This window comes from Hirundo rustica, chromosome 2 (genome assembly GCF_015227805.2).
Source record: "Hirundo rustica isolate bHirRus1 chromosome 2, bHirRus1.pri.v3, whole genome shotgun sequence".
Classification (NCBI taxonomy): domain Eukaryota; kingdom Metazoa; phylum Chordata; class Aves; order Passeriformes; family Hirundinidae; genus Hirundo; species Hirundo rustica.
Window position 1 is genome coordinate 834,851 of NC_053451.1, and position 21,470 is coordinate 856,320.

The 21,470-nt window shown below is 50.9% G+C and overlaps 1 protein-coding gene across 1 annotated transcript in view; it reads right to left on the reverse strand.

Moving 5' to 3' along the window:
• The window catches only part of TIAM1 (TIAM Rac1 associated GEF 1), a 127,000-nt gene that overhangs the window by 95,537 nt on the left and 9,993 nt on the right, over positions 1–21,470 (reverse strand). Inside the window, exon 2 of the mRNA XM_040090388.1 lies at positions 568–807. The gene's annotated coding sequence lies outside the window, so the exon portion shown is untranslated. The remainder of the gene's footprint in view (positions 1–567; positions 808–21,470) is intronic.

Genomic DNA, 21,470 nt, shown 5'->3' on the forward strand with positions numbered 1-21,470 from the left:
AGGTAGGGACCAGCAGCCAGGAGACACCTCTGCTCCACCAAAGCACACGAGCAGCTCCAAGGACATGCACCTGAATGGGCACAGGGCAGTGCCAGCCACGGGAAAATCCCAAATTCTCCATGGGAGGGCAAGCCCAGCACTGGCTCAGGGACACACTGGAGAAAGCCCCTCCTTGCAAATCATCTTTGGAAATACCATGTGGCCAAGCCCCAGGCATCCAGACCTTGAGCTCTACTTCACACCTGGAGTTTTCTGAGGGGTTTTTTTAGTGGGTTGGTTTAAGTGCTACTGGGCCCATGTGGCAGATTTTAAGCATGTGAGACTTGAATCCTCATGACTAGAGAGGCAGAGAAAAGGGAGGGATGTGTGGTGGGACACACATGATGCCACAACAGACACCCACACATTTAAACTATAAAAACCTAAGAGGAAGGATAACACAGAAGTTCTGTCCCACAAGTAGCAAAACCTTATTTTTTTCTTTCTTAAAAACACTTCAGTCACTGAAGAAGGCAAAAAATCAAATAGAAAAATGGAGTCATGGTCTGACATATCATTTGTACTTACCTTGGCAAGATCTCTTGTTTTCCAGAGGTCTAGCAGCTCCTAGGTGAACACAGAGGGACAGAGTTCGACCGTGCTGTCTGCAGAGGTCCCCAGAAAGCAGAGGAGCCGAGTTTTCCCTCTGGGCAGTCCCATTGACAACAGATTTCAGCCTTCACGGTTCCTCACTTGGCTTCTTGGTGGCAGAGGGTCTGGAGAGGAGTCACCACGGGCCAGGACACACAGGAGTTGCTTGGAGAGCTCCTGCACAGAGAGCAAACACAGGGCTGAGGCAGAACCCACGGCACCGGGGTTTCTGCAGCGCTCGGGACTGGGCTCAGCTGCGAAGGAGAGCTTGCCGTGGGAACTGCAAGGAGCTGGCTTGTTTGAGGCACACAGCCCACGTTTCACTGAGAGCTGCTCACAGGCAAACATCTGAGCTGCACTCAAGGCTTTCCATTCCCATGTGCTCCCCAGAAGAGGCCAGTCCTACCCAGAGGCTACAGCTTCCAAACAAAGACATTTGGAATTGTTCCTCCCAACAGCTAGAGCCAGGTGAAGTGAAGGAATGCATCCACCGCTGGAGGGTTTGGAGGGAGAGCCCCTGGGGACCACGGAGGCTCAGCAGGCTGCCTGTCCACATCAGCCCCAGAGCTGCAGAGCCCCCGGGACCAGCCCCAGCCCTGCAGAGCCCGCGGAGAGCGGAGCGACCCGGTAATCCAATTAGGCTGTCTGGAGACATAAACCGAAAGGAAAGGAGAAGGGAGGGAAAAGAAACAGGAAAAAAAACTCTGCCTAAAGCAGAGCAGATCCTCCTCACTGCCCTGACCTGCAGCACAGGCAGGAGCTCAGCTGGGAGAGCCCAGCCTGGAGCCCTGGCACCAAGCACAGGAGCTGCCCAAAGCTGCACGGAGCCCAGGCACGAGGAGACAGCCCTTCCCAACCAGCCTGCTCGGGAAAGCTTGGCGTGGTGACTCCAGCCTGTCCCAGCTGCTGCCCTGGCTGGAACAGCCCAGGCACTGCCAGGCATTCTGAGGAGCGCGGCACCCAGAAACCACGCGGCTGCAGTGGGACATGGGGAAGGATCGATGATCCTCAGAGTTCCTCCCAACTCCCGATATTCCACGATTCTGTGATCATTCCTCCTGAACACGGCTGGGCGGCCGAGGCTGCTCCTGGGAGCCCTCCTCCCTCAGGGCGCCTGTTCCCTTCTCTGCATCCCACCAGGTGCCCAGCTCCAAGGAATATCCATCCCATGGATGCCTCACATCAAACACACACATGAAAAAGTCCAGGAGAAACCACCCATTCACCTTTAAAGGTCAGAGCCCCCGGGAAGAGAAGGGAAGCGCAATTTGGGAAAAAACCCCACCATGGCAAGAAGAGGGATTCTGGGCAAAACAAGTGTTTAACTGCCAGTGGTTTTCACATGCCTAAATGAGCATGGCCAAAGTGCTAAAAATGTGTTTTAGGAAAATTTTCAGCTGGACTCTGGCTTCTGCTGAGACAGGAGATCATGACAGACTCAAACCCAGAACAGAAGATCGCAGCCACCAATGGATTTATTTGTGGGTGTAAAAACTCAAAAGCACAAACCCATCACCTCAGCTCCCATTCTGGAAGCCCAGACAGCATCATCTGGGAGCTGGGAAAACAACAAAACTAAAGGAAAAAGCCTTATAAATGCCACTGCTCTGGAAAATGAGGATTCTTAATAGGAAAGCAAACATAAGGCTTGTTCTAGCTGATGATAACTATCAGCATGTCAGGGGTTTCATGCTTTCTCCATTAGTACAACAAAAGCATCTTGCTCGAACTGCAGGAGTTAAAAATGCAGAACATCCTGACTTCCCAGAGATAATTCTGCAGACAAGGAGCGACAAGGATGCACTTCCACTACCGGCTTCTTTCACGAATAACTTTATCAGCACTTTCACTCCGCAGGGAGATCCAGCTGCTTTATCAAGATGGATTTATGATCCAAGATCCAGGTTTGAAAGCAAGACAGGCTGAGGAGCTGGGCACCAAGCTGCTGCTCAGAGAACTCCTTCTCCTGAGCATCACCCAAAGGGACCCTTTTCCCTGTATGCTGTGACACAAATGAAATGAAGAGGGGACACTGCTGAAGTGTCTGCCAGGCAACCAGCCCCTGTGTGAGCGTGGCCAGCAGCTGCACAGGTCCAGGGGCCACCAAACCCTCAGCAAACACAACATTTTTGTACCCTCTCCACGGAGGATTAGCAACGGAGGCTGAAATGTCAAAACCCGGCTCTTAATTACCGAAGTCGGCACTTAATGACTCCAATTACAATTTCCACTGATTTCTGAAAATTGGATTCTCCACTACAGTTGCTGTGTTTAAATGAGTTTCTTACCTCATTCGTGGTAATTATACTCTGACAAACTAATTTAAAATACAGTAGAGTTTTCTAAAATACTACTTAAAAATACTGGGGATTTAAGAACAAAACACTGCTGAAGCCTCCCCCTTTCCACACTTTTTATCGTGTTCTTTTCAGGGCCCAGGAAGGCAAAGAGTTAAAAATGAGAGAGACAAAGGACGGTATTTTGTCAAAATGCCATCAAAAGGGTGTTTTACAAGAAGCAAACAGTTTTATTTCTGTGATAGGAACTCACTGTCTTATCCCCACATATCACAGAAACTGACCTCTCCTGTTATCCTAAATCCCCCCCAAAGTTACTCTTCTCAGGCTCCCCATCAGGAGAGCCCCAGGGAAGGAGCCCAGCATGAAGGAGATCCATCAGGAAGGTATAAATCCATGTCTGAGGCACAACTTACAGCTGTCTGTCACCTGTCTGTGGGGTGAGCCTGGCTCCCGCAGCATGCAGCTGAACCCACTTGGGGATGCCTCCCCCGGATTAGGGAATCATTTTCAAGCTCCTGTTCATAATCAGTAAAAGAAATGGAAAATGGCAGGAGAGTCCATTTCAAGAAACTAAGGCACCAATAGAAAGAACACATTAAAATGTGGTATTTTAGGGCTTGTATGATACAGAGAGCAGCGATTTCCTCAGAGCCTGCCTTTTCCATGCATTTTTCTCCTGAAAAAAAGCAAGGAAAAACCACTAACATCCCCCAATCCCTTTGCCAACCTCCAGAGATCCAAAGCACAGAGGCTGGAGCTGCAGCAGCCTGGCAGGAGCCACAGGAGCTGTCAGATGTCAACAGGAGCCCTGGCAAAGCTGAGGTGGCTGTGCCAGCCAACACCATCAGAGGAGTGAGCCCCAGCACCGGGACAAATTCATCCTGATCCCTGCAGGAGCAGGGCCACGGCCAGAGCCAGCAAGGACATGGCAAAAGCCACCTGAGGGGAAGATGCAGACAGGGTTTCAGCTTCTAAGGGATCACAGCTGCCCCCAGAGGAGCAATGACAACTCTGGAGGGATGCTGGAGTGCCAGCCTCCAGCTCCTCACAGGGACACAAAGCCCAGCTGAGCACAGAGCAAACCTGCTGCACCCATCTTCCATCGGTGTCTGGAGCTGACAATGTCATGGACAGGCAGCTCTCTCCCTTCACTCCCCTGACCAGTGCTCCCCCTCTCCTGCTTCCATTGAATAGACTTATTCCCTGCCAACTGAAGTAATGCATATTTTAAAGATGCCTTTCAAACTGATATTACTCATCACCTTCCTCACCTCCCACCACTGGTCCGGGAGAAAAATCATCTTAATGCCCCTTTCCACTGGAGTCAGATGATGTCTTAATGAATGCTTTCCTTGCTTGGTTTTGGTCATTAAACACACTCTGCCAGTGGTGGCTCTTTATGGCTTCAGCCTAAGTGGTAAAATCCATATGAGACTTTGCACAGCGCTCACTGTGCCCAGAGTCAGTCCAGGAGGACATGGAAGCACAGGGTCACGTATCCCACTCTGGCACAGGGACAATACACCCCTGGCACAGCTGCTCCTCACAGTGATACCTTTTCAATCTGCTCATTTCTGCTTTATTTTCGTTCTCGTCTTTCACAGATACCCATTACTCAGCGGTGGTTGTAGGGTTTTATGTTCACATATGGTTTAAAGAGGTGGCTGTTTAATGTTCCCTATATGTAAATAACTACATGCTGCTCCAGTCCCCGCTGAGCAAGTGAAGGAATGATTAGATTATAAATCTCCAGCACAGAAACATGCCAGGTTGGTTTTTATCTACAAACACATTAGAGCTTACACCGGGTTACATTTGCTATCTCTCCTTTTACCCACAAATTCCCATTGCTCTTATTGAGCATATAAAGCAACCAGCAACAGGAAAAATTATCCCAGAAAGCAGGAGCCCAGGGGAGCAGCCAGTATCCCATAGGCATCCCTCTCCCTGAGGCAGGGCTTTCACCAGCACAGTGCAAAGCTGAATCTGGAATGTCAGCTCCAGGGGTTGTGTTGTGGGTGCCTGGGAAGCCCATGGCAGAGGGGGGAGCAGCAGCCCTGAGTCGGTGCTGGCACTGCTGGGTCACCTCCAGTGCTGTGTCCAGTTCTGGGCTCCTCACTCCAGGAGAGACCTGGAGGGACTCAGGGAAGGGAATGGAGCACCAGGAATGGCTGAGGGAGCTGGAAAGGGGCTCAGCCTGGAGAAAAGGAGGTTCAGGGGCGATCTTCTGGCTCTGCACAGCTCCCTGACGGGAGAGGACAGTTGGGGGAAACAGGGACAGGACAAGAGGAAACAGCCTCAGGCTGTGGCAGGGGAGGCTCGGGATGGACATCAGAAGGAATTTACTCATGGAAAGGGTTGTTAAGCAAAGGGCTGCCCAGGGAGGTTTGGAGTGCCCATTCCTGGGGGTGGCACTCAGCGCTCTGGGCTTGGGACAAGGTGGGCATCGGGCACGGCTTGGACTCAGTGGCCTTGGAGGTGTTTTCCAGCCTCAGTGATTCTGTGATTCCACCTGGCAAAAGGCCCCATGGGATACCAGGGCAACTCCTGCCACCCTCCATGCTGGTGCCCCTCAGGAGAAGGAGTCACTGCACAGACAGCCGGCTTCACCTCGAACCAAAACCAGCCAAGGGAAAACCATGGAATCACAGAATGGAATCACAACATGGAAGACACCTTGCAGCCCAGCCGGTTCCCGTGCCCAGCCATGGGCAGGGACACCTCCCAGCAGCCCAGGTGGCTCAGCAGTGCAGCACAGCACGCTAGGAGCCAGGAGGACAAACACCTGCATTTCAAATGACTCTGCTTTTCCTGTAGTTATGGCATAACCCCAGCGCTGCTGCTGGAAACCAAAACACGTTTTTCAGAGTAATTTATCATCTATTTCACATGGCTGACAGTATTCATTTCAAACCAAAGCTCCCAGGCCAAGCACATTAAAACCATTTCTATTTTTCAGAAGTGAATGCCACGAGGGCCAGCAGCAACATTAACATACCCGCTCACATTTCCAGCCCGGCTGGTATCAGAAACCGGCACGGAGAGAATAATCTTTTGAACTTTGCAAGGCGGAGAAACACTCTTTAAATAAAGAGGAGATACATAAATCCTTGCTCAGCTGGTCCCCCTCCCTTGCTGAGCCACAACAGACCATAGGAAACACCCTGATACTCCCAGGCCATGCAGAGCAAGGCAGAAAGCTCTCCCTCGATCCCTACAGCCACAGTAAAATAGGAGACCACCGCCACAGGCACCCCCAGGCAGCCCCTGCTGCATCCACAAAGGCACCAAAGTCACTCAAGTGCCACACAAAGGTGCCAGGGCTTCCCCTGCAAGCACTGCCTGGGTGGTGGATGTAGAAAACCATCCCCGGTGGCAAACGAATGAGCAAAACCAGGGAAAGGCTCATAAGGCAGAAATAAAAATGCTAATCAAGAAGGCGGGAGGAAGGAAAAAACCCTTTGGCCTGTGGAAGCAGGCAGTAGATAGCCTGAAACTGGGTATTAATTCAATTTATACAAATGCAGTCCAAGCTATCAAGTTTGGGCATAGCCTCTCTGTAATGAGGAGACACTGGAGTGACTGCAAGAGCTACAGGATCCAAAAGATGCTCCAGACCAACACTGCAGAACCCCAAAGCTGCTCAGGATTGCCTTTTCCCTCCCCATCCTACCCCACACTCTCCTGATACACTAACAAGGAATCCTTGCCCAAATCCTGCCCCTGTACCCGATTTCTGCTGACCTAAAGTGATGCTGCAGCAGATGATGGATATTTCCTACCCCAGCAGCCTCTGCTGCCTGGCATTGCTCTGCATATTAATGATCCCTAATGACACCTAAAAGCCTCTGCAAAGTCTCACATATGGATTTTACCACTTAGGCTGAAGCCATAAAGAGCCACCACTGGCAGAGTGTGTTTAATGACCAAAACCAAGCAAGGAAAGCATTCATTAAGACATCATCTGACTCCAGTGGAAAGGGGCATTAAGACGATTTTTCTCCCAGACCAGTGGTGGGAGGTGAGGAAGGTGATGAGTAATATCAGTTTGAAAGGCATCTTTAAAATATGCATTACTTCAGTTGGCAGGGAATAAGTCTGTTCAGTGGAAGCAGGAGAGGGGGAGCACTGGTCAGGGGAGTGAAGGGAGAGAGCTGCCTGTCCGTGACATTGTCAGCTCCAGACACTGATGGAAGATTAGTTCTCGGGAATATAAATCACCTTCAGCCAGGGCTCCTGGAATGCACTGCTTCCCGTGACTGCTGAAGAGGCACTGGCAGCCGATCCTCACCTCTCAAGATCAGGATGATGACTTGGGGGGGGATAAGGCTGAAAAGAGGGGTTAATTAAACAAAGAGGCAAATAGGCAAGAGACTTGAGGAATTGATTAGACAATGAAAGTAAATGACTTGGCAAAACAACCCCGGTATCACTTCCAACAGATGCAGAGCTGTTCTAGTGATTGATATTCTCACTGGATGTTCCTGCAGCAATGGGGAGTGCCGGGACATTTGTTGGGGGGTAAATGAAATCACAGCCCAGACACCTCTCTTTCTACTCTGTGCAAGGAGAAAAAGCTGCCAGGGACCTCTCTATCCAGAAATCAAAGCACCATCAAGGACTTGGGAAAATAATCACTTTGCCAAATAAGACTCAGAAAAATATATCGATCAAGCTTCCGTGCCATTTGGAGTTTGCTTGCTTGGAGGAACAGTGCGTGAACATTCACACAGGTGACCAGAACCAAAAACCCAGTGTCCTTCCTCATTTCTGCTCTATAGCTAGACTCCGTATTTTCCACGCTCCCGTGCAGATCTATTTCTGTTCTCCTGCAAAGTCACACGGCCAGGGGACGGCCCAGAGCCTTGGGAAAAAACACATGTCAAACACGGACCATGCCCATGTTACTCATCCAAAGGTTATTTCATGCTTTTTTTGTAAGATATCGGTCAAGAAAAGAGACTTCAGTCTGGTTTCAAGTCTTGAATCATTGTGTTCATGAGGTCAAAACTACAGCTGGTATAAATTTCCTTCCCACCACCATCAATCCCAGCGTCGGAGCGCTGAAACATTCCTGCCGGCCGAGCAGGACGGCGCAGACTGCCCTGCATTTTTAACCTTGATTATACATAATTGTTAATCACTGACCCATTCTCCGGCCGCCCTGGTTGCTAAGCGACCTGTTTTTGCTCCAGATACTTTTTAAAGCTGGTTAGGAAACGGCCAAAAGTCAACAGAGTGAGGATTGAGACTAATGGGGACAGATCTTGTCTGAAGTGAGGGAGGCTCCCCCACCCTTCTATCCATGGTGTAAAAATCCACTCAGAACTAACACCTTGGGACCTCTGAAAGCCCCTCAGAGCAGCCTGAGGTTTGCACACCTCCCAGGGAAACCCAGGCTCCCAATGGGAATGTAATTAACCCTCCCCTGCAGGAGGGCAGGGACTTCCAGATAGCAATGATTAAAAAAAAATCAGGTAGAATTAATCAGGTGAGAGTAGAAATTGTCCAGTCCGTGTTTCCGCGCCCATGTCACACCTCAGCCCTCCCTTCCCAGCTCCCCCATGCCCTGCCAGCTCCCGAAGCTGTGCCCAAATTCCTTCTGCTGCTCCCTTCAACAGCCTGGGGCTCTCGTGCCCACCAGGATCCTTTGGATTTGTAGGAAGGGATCCAAAACTCCAGGACTTTTACCCTTCTGACAAAATAAGTAGAGTGGGACATAGGGCAACATCTACAGTCTACCCTGGGCCATCCACCTCTGGCTTTCCCTCTCTTTTTCCTTTCTTTGGAAGACATTCTAAGAAAGGGCCACACTTGCTGTGTTATATAATCTCAGGGCAATCTCCTCCTGCTGTTGCCATCCTGCATCACCCTCTCATGAAGAGCTGCTGTAGTGTGTCATTATTAGCTATTGAAACACCATTTATATCCTATAGAAACCAGCAGTTCAAATGCTACAGATTCACACAGAAGCAAAACCGAGCAACCACATGCACTGTTAAGGAGGAACTGGAAAAAAAAAATAAATTAGGATTTGCAAGGAACAGGAAAACACCAAGGTTCTGCTTTTTCTGCCTTCTTTTAAATATAACCTCGTGGTGTGGGTTCTGAGCACAACTGGAGTTACTGGTGTAACCAGTGTAAATAAGACCTTTGAGATGAGGTTCCCAAAGCAGCTGAGCACTCCAGTAGGAGGCTGTGGCCATGTGCCAGAGTGGGAACTCCAGGAGCTGAACACGTTCTTGTTTGCATGAACTGTTATCAGTTCAATACATCGATGCAAACATAACTTTTCTGGTTTGTTTTTTTTTTTTAAGTTTGTCCTTAAACCTTCAAGAAAATATAAGCAAAACCTAACATGTCCAAGGCCAGGCTGGACAGGGCTTGGAGCAACCCAGGCTAGTGGGAGCTGCAGGGTGGTCTTTAAGAACCAGATGATCTTTAAGATCCCTTCCATCCCAAACCAGTCTGTGATTCTCGGATTCCCTAAAGCACCGGGGTACGTACACCCAGCCCTCAAAGGTTCCCAGCTTGTGCCTCTCTCTTCCAGTCACAAATCATCTTCTCACCAAAAGCAGCCTGCGCTACACCACCACCAATGTTTTATGAGTACCAGACACGGCTTAAAGCACTGTTTTGTAAACAAGGGGAGAAAGATCTGGACAGCAGGATGATAGCCAGGGACAACAAGCAAACAACGGGCAGAGAAGTATAAGGATCAAGAGGCTGCTATGAAATTATTAGCTTGGAAAAGAAATGATTAAGCAGGAAGAAGTCACCCAAAACCAGAGGGCCCTGTGAGTAATCTGAGCACTTGTGTTTGAGTGTTTTTTGACAGTGTGTTATAAAGGAATGAAAACCTAAGCTTGCCTTCGCTGCTGCTCCCGGGGCCGGGCAGGTTTAGGGCGCTCGGTGGGGGAATAAAACCAAGAGTTGTGCAGCACAAAACTCTGTCACCGCCGTGTCAGTCACTGCAGGCAACACGATCCCATCACCTCCGGCTGACCCTGGCAAGTCGTGCGTCGTTCGCACGAAAAAAACGCTGGAGCTCGCTGATGGCAAGCCGCCCTCCAGACGAGCCTTGCGCAAGCCCGACCCCGTCCCAAGCCAAGGCACGGCCCGGGGGGATCGGGAACCCGAGACAGACGCAGAACCAGGGGCTTGGGGAAGCCTGCCGGGATTAAACAGCGGCGTTTCCAGCGGTGCTGCCGGGCAAGGGCTGGAGACAGCCCCGAGCAGGAAAGCCTGCCAAGCCAAACTGCTGGGAGCGGCAGCGCTCGGGCTCGCTGCTTCCAGGAAAAGAAAACAAACGCCGCTCGGGCCGAGGAGCGCCTGGAGTGCAAAACCTGCGCTCGGCTCTGCCCTCCGCCCTCCCCAAGGCTCAGCAGGGGGAGAGCGCAGGGTGTCTGCACACAGACGGACAGACGCTGTGCGTGCGGGGACAGACAGACGGCAGAGGTCCTGCTGTCTCGGGGATGCCCACGGGACAGAGGGGGCGGCGCTGGCACGGCCAGAACCGTGCTGAATCCCTTCTGCTGAGGAGGCGTCCCCTTCCCAAAGGGCTGGGTGTTAATCCACCACCCTTCAAGCTGGAAAATTCATACAAATGATTTTGTTCATAATTAATTGAGGTCTGTAAATGTGGAAATTAAATTACCATTTACAGTGCAGAAGGAGATAGCACAGGAAAACCTGGATGGCAGCGACAGCCCTGCACGGATCAGGAGGACGTGGGGGATGGGGGCTCTCCGGCATGTTGAGGAATCGTATAGTGAAATCTGTGTTAGCTCAAAATACGCATTTCAGCATCTTCAAAAGGCTGCTCAGGTTATGTATTAGGTTCCAAATTAACCCCAAAACTCAGGTGCCCCTCAGCTAAGCTGTCAGTAATCCCCAGAACTTGGCATTAGGAGCAAATTTTCAGGACAGCAAAAACCCCAGCATCCCTTTTGTCACTTGGCTCCTCTGCTGGCAAACAAGCTGTCGGGAGAACAAAGGATAACAAACTGCTCCTCACTCATAGGCAACCTCACCTTTCCACTCAGATCAGGCTGCCAGGGAAGAGAGGACACACAGGAAAACAGATGGCCCCGCACCAAACACGAGGCAGAAACTCGAGGGGCCGGGGAGGGAACGGGATGAGCAAGCTGCGGCTCAACAGCACCCCTGAACCCAGCCCTGCCACGACAATCCACGGCCACCAGTGTTTGCTACATAATCCACCAGGGAAAGACTGGAAAGTAACTTTGCTTCTCGATTCAATGGCAAAGGAGTGTCTGAACTGGTGGCGGGGATGTTTCCGTGGTAATTTCAAAGGCAACTCCTCCCCATCCCTGATAGCCCAGGGATGCACTCAGTAGCAGAATCCAATACAGGGGTGGGGATCTTTTTCCCTTGTAGTCAGCTCCCGGTTTGCCCAATTGCCAAGGGATTTTTAGGGTGAGAAGATGGTCTGTACACAATTAGTCAAAGGGATCAGAAAACAGATGTGTCCCACACATTCCCATGCTCGGCAGGGCAGGCAGATTGCAGAAAGGGTAATGGCCATGTTGAAATTCAAAATTCAGCAAAGAAGAAAAGGTTCACACACATGACCTTTCTGGTTCTGAGCAGCCAAAAATAGCGATGCACCAATACAGGAAAGCTTCAGGGTAAGATTCCCCCCAAAAATCCTTAGAGAAGTGAGTGAGGGCTGAGTGGGTGCCTGTGCCAGGTTTGCCTTACGGAGGAAACAGGGGGAGGCTCCTTGCAGCACCCCACAGGAGCCTTTCGGGATCGATCCTCACTTGGCAAGGCAAACCCACCATGCCAAGAACAGCACAGGCATGTTTGGTGCTGGAAAAGCAGGCTCTGGAGAGATGGAGAATGTGGATAGCAGGAACAAGAAGAACCGCTCCGTCTGGTCCCTCCTCCTCCTCACGCGCCCGTGGCCGCGAACCCGCTGTCTGTGTGACTTCAGCCACCTGGCGAGTCCCTTCTGCCGCTGACACACGGAGGATGTGGGATTCCGTGAGGGATCCACGTCTCCCAGGCTGGTGATTCACCCCTTCAGCTCCACAGGAGCCCAGGTCAGTTCCTGAGGGGTGGCTGCTCCACGAACACAGTCAGAGGTGAGCACTTCCCAAGTGCCGGCAGGCACGCTCACGCACACTCAGAGACACAACAGAGCACCAAAAGAACTGCAGCTCCTGTGGAACAGGCAGGGAAACCCACGGCTTGTTCCCTGCAATATGTCCAGCAGACAGAGTGCAAACGTAGCTCCATTCTCCCTTCCAGTCCAGGCTATCCCAGCTGCCGATGGTTTCAGCCCCACACAGGCCAAGGCTTTACGAGTCAATCCAAGCCCTGTATTCACACACCACGAGTGTAAGAGCTCAGCAGATGCCCCGAGTGCAGTGTCAGTGCCATACCCAAGGGAGATCATCTCTGTGTGTCTGCACCTCCAAGCTCCAGCAAGCTCAGTGATCACAGGGGAGCTGAACAAAACTCTTGGATTTCAGTTGGAACGAATGACAGTTTCAAAGATCCAGCTCAAATCGAGTCCAGGGAAGGGCAGCAAAGCTGGTGACGGGTCCAGAGTGTTGAGTCTGAGGAGGAGAGGCTGAGGAAGCTGGAAAGGGGCTCAGCCCAGAGAAAAGGAGGCTCAGGGGGGATCTTCTGGTTCTGCACAACTCCCTGACAGGGGGGAACAGCCAGGGGGAACAGGGACAGAACAAGAGGAAACAGCCTCAGGCTGTGCCAGGGGAGGCTCAGGTTGGACATCAGCAGGAATTTCCCCATGGAAAGGGTGCTCAGGCCTTGGAAGGGGCTGCCCAGGAAGGTTGGAGAGTTCCCATTCCTGGAGGTGTCCAAGGAATTCCTGGATGTGGCACTCAGTGCTCTGGGCAGGTGACAAGGTGGGAATCGGGCACAGGTTGGATTTGATGATCCTGGAGGTCCTTCCCAACATAAATGATCCTGTGATTCAGTGATGCCAGCATCAAGTCAGTGCCAAATAACGAGACGCGGGTGAGAAGCGAGCTGAGGCGCACCTCAAAACATCCCTCCCACACTGAGGTGAGCCAAGGGGCCCTCCAAAGGCAGCTCTGTTGTGATTTGCAGGCAAACCTCTTCTTGAACACCCCAAGAGTTACAGCCATGTCCCAGGCCCGCAGGAGAAAGACACTTCCAGAAAGGAGGGGCTTCCACACTCCCTCACCAGCACAGCTCTTTCTGCAAAGCACTGTTTGTGAAGCCTGACTTAAATCAGACCCCACTCCTGCAAAGCACATCCTCACCTCCTGCTACCATCACACAAACCTAATGGGGCTGCTTGCAAACACCATCCCCACACCCGCCCTGGCACCCCATAAGCCTTTGGGAAGTGTGAGCAGGGAGCACCGTGCCCAAGTCCTGGGTTTTTTTTGCACATTTGCTGTTTCACTTAATACCAGATAATCCCGGCCACGTGGGCACCGTGCTGCTCAGAGCCCCCCGAGCTCCCTGCTGGGTCTGGATGCTCCATCCTCATTCCTGCCCCCAGCACTGGGCCAGGCTCTTCTCAAGGAAAAGCCACCAACGTTCTGACAGCACAAATCCCTGACACTTCCCAGTAGAACCGACACAAACTCTGGAGCACGGCAGGCAGGAAAACGGCAATTTCCTCATCAGAGACTTCCAGTCACAGCAGGACCCAAAACAGCAGAAACACCTTCTGCACACCCTCCCTCACCGAAGTGAGAGCACCTCACACATCATAAATACCACTCCTGAGCCGGGCATCAAGGGCTTTGCTTCCTAATGAGCCTTTTCAAACCAGAGCAGACAATGACCACAAAACAATTACAAAGAATAATATTGGAAAATGCCCATTAGGAAGAGCAGATGAAAAAAGCTTCAAAGGAGAAAAAAACTTTGACAAAGACACTCCTTATTTTTACCCAGCTACAGACAGCACTAATTTAAGGGAAAACATTTGGCTGAAAAACACAGAATAATAGAACAGAATTTGCTTTAATTATGTAACTGACTTCCCACACAAACAAATCCGAGCTATGGAAGACGCTTTTAAAATGCCACGAGTTGAGCCAAAGAGGAGAATATGCCACAGTAATTAATGTTTCTTTGCAGTCCCTACAAGGTATTCACCATTTGCCTTTGCCCAGGGGAAATAAACACTGCTGCAAAGTGATATAAAACACTGTTCCAGAGCAAAATCTGTCTCTGCCCCGTCCTGATTTCTCCCTGGAAAAATCCACATGTGCACATGTGCTGGGAGAAGTGGGTGAGCTCCTGAAGGCACCTCCTGGACCGGGCACCCCCTCTCCATCCCTGGCTCCCTGTGGGAGCACTGCCAGGGCACCCAGCACGGGTGGCAGGGAACCAGTGGCCAGTGCAGCCCCTGTCATCCGTCAGTGACGTTCCTGGGGCTGCTTTGGGTGGCTTTGGGACACCTGGCAGGGCTCTGCCACCCCTTCCCCCCGGAGCGGCAACAAAGCCACCGCGGCCACTCGTGGTGTGGCAACCAGGACCGAAATCGCTGTCACCCCCACCTCGGGAAACTGGCTGCAAGTATAAAAACTTTGTATTTCAGCCCCGTCTCTACCCAGCTGGAGCGTCCCGAGCCGCCTGGGGTTACCAGCACAAACACCAAACGTGCGGAGCCGCATCAGGCGCGTCCGCAGCTCCCCAGTCACAGCCGTGCCAGACCGAATTGCCAACCCAGGGAGGAGCACCAGGATCCCAGGGAACTGCACGCACAGGAAAAAAGAAAAATGAGATAGGTGTATAGATAGTGAAGAAGAAAGCGCACCAGGCAATGAAAAAAGAAAAAGAATATCAAATTCCTTCACATCAGAGGCGAAATCATCATCCAGACTATTGCACTCCATTAACTTTTTAGCACTGCTACCCATTCAAGGCAAGTATCAGAGAATTGATACTTCAAGTCCTTTGAAGCAAACCTTCTTCCAGGAAAAGGAGAAGTGACCTGATAGCAATCCATTTGCAGTGAGGAAAAAAGAGATTCCCTCTCGCACACAGCCAAGTCAGCAGTGAAACTCCCCTATTACTGTAGGCTGGTTTCAGCAATACTTCTCATTTGAAAGGGCCCCAGAAGCCAAGGCTTAAAACAGGCCAGTAAAGTCAAACAATTTTGCAGTGAAGGGTTCAGAGGCAGCGGGTTTTTGGGGAGCTTTGACATATTTATTTATTCATGTTCTTCCTCCCCAGTTTGTGACACTGTTGTGTGAAAAGCTCGATCCAAACCCCAAAGGGGGAAATACCGGTTTGTTGTATTTTTATATCTTGTTTAAATGGCAGGAGGAGATTTTTGGACCCTCCCTCAGGCAGCAGGCCCAGAGCCAGGCTGAGGGAAGAAGCCAAAAGCTTCTCCTGTCAATGGGATGCTCACACAAGCCCTCCTTGCTTTAATTAGGGGTTAGTCCTGATCTCCTTGTCTGTGGAGAAGGAATTTAACAGTGAGAAGGACAACTTTCTCTGTAGCCCAGCAAAGGTCTGACGTGAAACACAGCCCAAATTCCCCCAGCATCTAAACCATTTCCACTGGGAATTCCCACAGCCAGGAAAGGGAGAGCAACAGCAATTCCACAGAGTCACAAGAGGCGCAGAGCACAGCAACAACCTGCCGTCAAAGACTCGTCCTGCTACTCCAGCAAAAGCTCCTCTTGTAAAGAAAAAGGGGAATAAAAAGCAGATTCCTGCTTAAAATATATTTTGGAGGTTACATAAGGGATGCTAAAAAACTGAAAACCCTTTTAATTCTTTGTTAAAAGCAAACATCCTGAATGAAGGCCCTAAGAAGAAATAAAAATAAACTCCTGCCACAGTTGCACACCCTTGACTCAAGACCCCTCTGCTGAACGCACACAAGGAATCTTCAGGCAGGGCTTCCCCTGCACTTCCGAGTGTTCAACTCCCCTGCTCTCAGCACTGGATCAAATAAATAAATCAAACTGAATGCTGTATGCATGAGTAACTCTTGACTTCAAATATTGATGCCAGACTATTCTCATTGGCCGGATATGGGTCATCTGCGGTGCCAAGACACGCGGATCCACGGCAGCGAGGACGAGGGAGGATGAGCATCAGGAATGTTCTTTGCCATGTGGGATCCCTGGAGGTGCTGGTGGCTCTCAGCTACCAGGAAGAAAAGGAGGGTCCCCACAGTCACAGGATCACACAGCAAAGCCACACAGGAGGAATGGGGGATCCAGGGGGCATCGGGAAGGGCATTCCCAGCAGGTCAGGGAGGGACCCTCCCAGGAGGGACCCTCCCCTCTGCTCAGCCCAGGATGAGCCACAGCCCTGAGCAGAGACCAGAGAGGGTCAGGAGTTTGCCTCCCTGGGGATATCCCATCCCCTTCTGGACATCTTCCTGTGCCCTGTGCCCTGGGATAGCCCTGCTGGAGCAGGGATGTGGCACCAGGTGACCCACAGGAGTCCCTTCCAGCCTGACCCATCCTGGGTTCTGGGATTCTGGGAAGGGGTTGGTTTCACTGCAGGTTTCCAGGAGAAGTCTGCTCCCAAACGTTTTCCTGCACTGAAGCATCCCCACAAGTTAGATCAGCACAATTAAAACGAGCCAGAACAATCCTATTACAGCTAGGCTGGCTAGTTTCTAACACAGACAAGCTTAAATACATACTTAATTAGCTATTTTAAGAAAGCTCAGTAGTCTCTTTCTAGGAGCAGCTTTCCAGAACTCAAGGGATCACCAGCAGCAATTTTAAAAGACGAGGGAAAAAACCCAAAGCCATTTCCTTCTGCAGCAGAAGCCCCATGGAGGCGCAGGGACACAGTGGGCTGTGCAAACCCACACCACAGGCTGCCTTGAGGCCCCTGTGCCCTGGCTGGGGCCAAATGCCACACCTGGAGCTGCAGCCACGTTCCAGGGACCAGGAGAAGTCTCACTCACTGTGGCAGATAACAAAAGTACCAGTGCAAGCCACTGCCTCTCTATTCCCATTATCCAGGGAGCTGGCAGCCCCTGGCAGGGTCACTGCAGCTGAACCCCGGGGCACAGCATCCTGTAAGGCTCACAACCTCCTGGTTAGACTTGGATTTATTTTCTTTATCGGTGTTTTCTTTGTGAGGCAGATACCATTGTACATGAAAGGCTCGAGCACGCTGGGCCTTCGGGTCACGGGCTGGCCAGCACTTTAACACAAATAAATACTGAGGGGTATGCTGGGTTATAGTCACCTCAAAATAAAATTTAAAAAAAAAAAAAGAAACAGAAATAAAGACACTACTTGAACCAAAATAGCAGCGTGTTTACTCTAGGGCTCTGGAGTGGGAGCAGGTATTGCAAGCCAAGTACAAAGAGGGCAGAGTAAGTGGCAGCAGCCCTCTGATAATGAGAAAGGGAGATGAAAACAGACCCAAACAGCAGAACAAACCTTTAACAGATCTGAAAGGGGAAACCCAAGGTCTGACAACCACTTTGACATCACTGTGATTTTAGCTACATGGCTGGAGAGATCACTGTCAGTGTTTAAATACCCTTAAACACTATTTCTACAAGTTCTATCTTACTCTGTAAAAAGCGGTTACACAAAACAACTCCACCTTGGCACACTTTCAGGCCCTGAAATTTAGAATGTTCTAAAGTTAAATGAGAATGGGAAATTTTCATCTCAGCTAGGAGAAACAGGATTTCAAACAGAGAAAACATTGGCACAGGTTAGCAAAATACAAATGGATTGAATCTCTTTCAAAAGCTCAGAAGGGTAGAAATTATCTTTCTCCACTGAGCTTACAGACATCATTTTAAAGGAAAGCATCCCTGGAGGAGTGACACTGCCATTCCCAGCTGGAAAAACAAGATTTAAGGCTCGACTGAGTTTTGTTGGCAAGCCAGAGGAGCCTCATCGATATCAGCTGTCCTACACACTCAGGCCATGCCAGGAGATGTTTTATGGCACCACACAGAGTGACCTCAGCTCTGAGCTGGCTTCAGCAAGGAGCAGAGTGGCCCACTGAGGCACCACAGCCCATGGATTCACCCCAGCTTTCCATCTCAACCTGCCTCCAAGTCAAATCAACACCAATTACCATCCTGGTCTTGAAACACGCAATGGCACATGCAAGAAATACGCTCCACTTGATCTGGGAGACAGATCAGAGCCCAGCACATCTTAATTTCTTCAACAGAAACCCCTAATGCCTCAAAAACGAGGCCATTCCAGCAGCATTTGGCTGTCTGCTCTTGGTGAAAGAGAAGAAAAAGGTCACCAGTTCTCTTCAACAGGCGCCTAAAAATTAGGAAGGAAGGGCACCTTCTGCAGGGGAGCAGAAAACAACACACACACACTTAATTGCCTCTCCTTCCCCGTAATTCTGTCATCTGCCCATTCTGCAAGGCTACAGAGCAGCCGGAAAGCCCAAAGCATCCTCCACACAAAAGAAGAAAAGCTGGTCTTGCACAAGGACAAGAAGGAGGTGCAGGACCTGCCCCTGAAGTACAAACAGGTTCAGACACTTTCTCTTCACAGAGATAAAGTGTTTCACACACCCTTCCTCCCACCACCCCCAGCATTAAAGTGCTGGGTAAGGAAGAAAGGAAGGATGTGCTGAGAGAATATTGTACATTTGCACCAGGAACCTTGATGGGGCGAACAGCTCTGTGTCCCCTGAATTTATTTAAGAGGTGATTAAGTGCACAGGCACGCTAAAAATGAACTTCTTGAAAGTGGGGGGGTTAAGGTTTTAGTTTGTTTTGGTTTTTGGTTGTTTTTTTTTTCTGACACAGAACCCTTCGCTTGGGACAACTTGTTCTTTCTGAAAATCCACACTGAGGGGAAATCCAGAACTGCCAGCCCAAGCGGAGTGAAGACACTTCTAACTCCTTGACTCCCTGAGTGCCTCTGTATTTTCATAATCACTTATCCCAGAAATTCCAGAGCTGGAAGGGCCCCACAGGAATCACTGGGTCCAACTCCTGTTCCTGCACAGACACCCCAACAATCCCACCCCGTGCACCCCTGGCAGAGCTCTCTAAACGCTCCTGGAGCTCGGGCAGCCTCGGGGCCGTGCCCATTCCCGGGGGAACCTGGGCAGTGCTCAGCACCCTCTGGGGGAAGAACCTTTCCCTGATACCCCACATAAATCCCTCCAGACACAGCCCCAGCCGTTCCCTGGGGTACTGGTGATGGTGATTAAATGATCCCTTCTCACAAACCCAGTGCAGGGCTAGAACCAGAACGAGTCAAACACAGGCTTCTCCATTTTTGGCACAGCTCTCCAGAGGATGCAGTTTCATCACTGGAGTACAACTGACAGTGAAGACCAAGAAAATAATTTATTGACATGGAGAGAGACACTTGGCTTAGCAGATCAGCACACCAGCACTGGTGCAGATCCCAGGAAGGGCAACCCCCTGGGTAACTCTCAGGAATGCTAAATGACTCTCATTGCTTCCTTGGAAAACTTTCAAAGGTACAAAAAATATAAGAATTTCCAGCTTCTGCTTGGGAGAAGGGTTCCATTCTTTTTAGGACAGCCTAAAGAGAGACCGGTGTCCACCAAGGGCATTATGTTGAATCATCATGGGTGCCAGTGTTTTCCCCTCACTCTGAGCCAGGTTTCCCCTGCACAGTCACAGAACACAGATGTCTTCCCGAGTCCACCCACTGGGTGCTGACAAACCCCTTCACATGAAGGGCAGCACAGAAACCCAGCAGAAGACTTCCCCGCACCCAGAAAGATTATTTGGGATAAACAGGTCCCTGTCTGCCTGTGCTGGAGCAGATGAGCCACGAGGCAAGAAATCCACACATTCCTTCTGTCAACAAGGATTTGGGATGATCTGAGAGAAGATCCCCAGCCCAAGCTGCTCACATTATCCTGAGGCTCACTCCCACCACGCACGAGCTCTTCCCTCTCCTGCCCACGAAAACAGGGGAATAAATTACCTCCCTGTGCATGAGACTCGGTTGCTCACTGATTCCAGAGACCTGGAGCATCTGCAGCAGGCAGATCTCCCGAGGCATTTCATGTCCTGCCATTCCCAATTCCCCACAGGATGATTCCCATTAGGGTGCCACTGCCTCCTCTGCAGGATTTCAGCTGCCATGGATCCTACAAAACTCTGCTTCCACTGCTGCTGCCAACCCTTGCAGCATGCCAGAGCTCCAGTCCTTCTGGAAAAACATTCTTTCCTCTTTTTTTTGTCCATCCATATCCCTTTGTTTTTGTCCCCCACCGCAGGATGAAGCCAACAGGTGAGGCAAGAGCCAGGCTCAAAGATGTCCTTCCACACTTCCAGCACAAGGAACAACCTGAAGCACAATTTCTCTTCAAGAAAATTTGGGGTCTCTGCAGAAAAACTATGGATTCGCTCCTACAGCTACACCAAGCAGAGAGTTCGGTGTTAAGCGCAGGGTTCAGTCCCCTGTGCTGCTGCCTCTCCTGCTCCCACTGCAGGGCAAAAGGAGGCAATGGGGAAAGCACTGCCAAAAAGAAATGAACTTGTAACGTGCTCCAATCCAAGGCAGCGAGAGGGTACCCAGTACCCCAGCAAGCCCTGGTTCCACGTCTGAGCTTTGCAGGAACAGGGGGCCAGGTCAAGACACCAAACTGGAGGGGCCAGGGCCAGAAGCAGCCACAGAAGCTCAGCAAGTGTGCCAAGGCAGCGTGCAGACTCACCTGGCCAGAGTTCCAGGGGTCTGGAGGAGCAAGGGCACCTGCTTCTCCTTCCAGCAGCAGTCCTGGCACACCTGCCCTACCCTGACCTGCCCAGAAGCAGGGGATGCAGGAGAAGCCCCCCAGCAGACACATCCATCTGCCCCAGGAGCTCTTTGGGACTGGAAGAACAGTTTAGTTCTGTGAAACAGTCAGGAAAACCAGAGAGCCCCAGGGGGCAGATGAGGGGCAGATAAAGCCTACCTGGAGCAGGGGCTAAGGCAAGGAGATGACTCCCTGCCACAAAAATGCAGACAGCTTATCTATCAGACCCCAGGGGGTCCCTTCTGAGGGATGTTTTCCCTTCTTTTCCAGGAAGAGAAAGGAGAGGGAGTGTCTTTCGGCACTCCGAGTTAAAAAATACAGAGCAGACCTACTCTCTGTTGGCCAACCTACAAGCACTCCTTCCACTCCCCCCTCCAGGTGCCCCCTCACTGTCCCCCTGCCTCCATCACCCCTGGACAAGGCCAGAGGGGGAGGAGATCAGCGAAGATTCCAACCTCCGTGGGGAGAAAAGGCAAGGAAAAGGGATGGCGTGTGGAATCTGTCAGTTAAATCAAGCATTTGAATTCTCAACTGCAACCAAGCTCTACACAGGCGCATTTTTCACCCTGGCTTGATTTGGGGATGCCCATACTCACAGGTTTTGCTTTACAAGGTCTGCTGTCTGTTTAAAAGCAGTGCCCAGCTCTGCTTCTGAGAGCTTTGGGGGAACTTGGTTCCCTCTCTATGGGAGAACTATTTAGTGTCTTTGCTGGTGACAAGGACAGTGGGACTGACGACACCGAGCTCCGTGGTGCAGTCACACCCCAGAGGGAAGGGATCCAGGGGCACCCAGAGGGACCTGGGTGCACGGTG